The following is a 2,446-nucleotide window of genomic DNA, read 5'->3' as shown; positions in this document are numbered from 1 at the left end:
TGTGAACCTACAAGATGGCCCTTCAACATGAATTGCTCCTAATGACTCCCCAGCACTTTTGCTGTGAAGGATTCTGATGGCAGCATCCTGCAGAACTCCGTGGGCATGGGTTCAGTCCAGGAGCTCTGTCTCTAGCCTAACCCAGTTTTACACATTCCCAACACAGAACCATGGGACAGGCATCTCCAGAGGAGTTTCATCACCCCTGTCTCAGACACCAGCCACAGAAAGGGAACAATTACCCCATGGAGATGCCTATCTAGGACCCTAGATGAGTTGCTTAGACTTGACAGCTAAATTTTAGATGGCTAAAGATAGGTGAGATGAATCCACCTTTAGCCTTGGGATATGTCACAGTTTAGCTCTGGAGAATTTATTGGTCAAGTTTCTATGGTAGGAAACCAGCTTCAGCATACAAAGGATGAAAAGAGGGGACAAGGGCAGAAGAGAACACACCCATTATTAAAGATGGCCTAAGTATTCCATAGTATAACCTGTGCCCTGCAGTCCACACAACTGACCTGCAGATTAGAGCACTGTCATCTCTCTGGACCAGTGTCAATCCACAGGGCAGCCAGAGCTCAATAAATGGAGTTACAAACTGGTGGTAGCTGAGGCTGGAGCACTTAGAGTGCCAGACAACAACACAAAGACAGCTACAGCCAGGCTTCATAAGGAATCAACAACATTTGATAGAATGGCATTTAAAGTCCCATTAATGCCACCAATGTATCAGAAAAATAAATCTATTTCAAAAAAAGGGACATTTTCCCTTGCTTTCTTCTGGAGATATTGTTATTATTTGTTATCATGCATGTTAAATTTGTGAGCATTTGTCACCTGAGTTTTTATATTCTTTTAAATGCTTAGAGCATTTGTTATTCATCTGCAGGAAGATGTATGTCCTTGATTTTTAGCTTAGATTCCCAGATCTCCTTTTTATTGGTTTTACTTCTTCATTTTAGGAAAAAAATGGACTAGTTTTTGTTTGTTTGTTTGTTTGTTTTTTAATGTTTCCTCTTCTAGTTGTGTCTAATTTCAATGCAGGAAACTTATGCAGTTCTTCAGTCTGACTGTGAGTGAGAACCAAGCTATTACACTGTAACTTCACTCCCTATTGTGTGGGAAGTAGGAATTGCATCATCCCTAAGATCCAGAACAGGAGATGAAGATCCCTTCTTGGTGGGTGCGGTCCATGATTTTGTAGTCAATCTTTCAACCAAAGTAAGAGCTCCTTTTGTTTTTATTTGTTTCTTCACTCTTCCATTTCCCTCTCTTCCCCACAAAAATCTTTGTGGAAGACCAAAAAAACCTGAAAAACCCCAACTTTCAGTCTAGTAGTAGGTATTTTAAATTTTATGCTTAAACACAGTAAACATCTCATAGTTCTGCAACTCAGTTTTTACCATCTAAACAGTTGTCTTTATTCCCCTCTTCATGTGTGGGTACCAGGGGATTAGGAATTCCCAACAGATGTAAGAGCATGACAACAAGTCATAGAAAACATAAAAAGCAGGCACAGAAACTTTGATTCAGAGTACCTTAGGTATTGTTAGTACCCAAATCTCAAGACAAATGCTACTTTTTGGATACCATTACCTAAGAGCTGCTCCTAAATTTAAATTCCAACAAATTGCTTAGGTTATTTTGTAATGCAACTCTTCGTACTGGTGAATACGTTGACCAACTAATAAATACAAATAATTAAATTCTGCCTTCTTAACAAGGTGAAAGGCCATTAGTGAACAGACACTGAAGGAAAATCTATATTAGCCTCTACCAAAACTGAAAGCCTAATGTAAAAACAGCTGAAGAAAGTTATATGACACTTAAATACAGCATAAAACAACATGTCACTCTACGAGACATTAAAAAAAGAATCATTCAAAGGCACACTGAATTTAACTGGGTTAAAATATCCTAAAAATGAAATTCCCATTAGCACTCTTGGCAGCGCACCATTTGCTGCCGTTAACGCTTTATTCAGGAGCTTCTGGAGGAGGCTGCCTTCCCTGGTGCGCTGGATAAACAGGTACGTGGAATTTGGGAGGGAGGGAACGGAGAGAGGGAAGGAGGGAAGGAGGCAGGAGAGGAAGAAGCAGCGAAGGGAGGGAGGGAAGGAGGCAGGGAAGGAAGGGAGAGAGGAATGGAAGGAGAGGAAAGGAGGAAGGCAGGGCAGGGAGAGAGGCAGGGCAGGGAGAGAGGCAGGGCAGGGAGGGAAGGAGGCAGGCAGGGGCCGGCGGGTGCCAGGTCCCGGCGCTCTGCAGCCGCCCCGTGCGCCGGCGGGGCCGCGCATGCGCAGCGCGCGGTGGTGTGGGCAGCTGCGCGTCGGCGGCGAGCGCCGCGTCCAATGGGCGCGCGGGGCGTGCGCGGGGCGTGCGCGCGGGGGGGGCGGGCGGTGCTGCGGGCAGTCACCTGACGGCGCGCGCCGCAGTCGGGCCGCAGC

The sequence above is a fragment of the Haemorhous mexicanus genome, chromosome 2 (assembly GCF_027477595.1).
Source record: "Haemorhous mexicanus isolate bHaeMex1 chromosome 2, bHaeMex1.pri, whole genome shotgun sequence".
In the NCBI taxonomy this organism is placed as follows: domain Eukaryota; kingdom Metazoa; phylum Chordata; class Aves; order Passeriformes; family Fringillidae; genus Haemorhous; species Haemorhous mexicanus.
The sequence above is the reverse complement of the archived record's forward strand: the minus strand, read 5'-3'. Positions refer to the sequence as shown.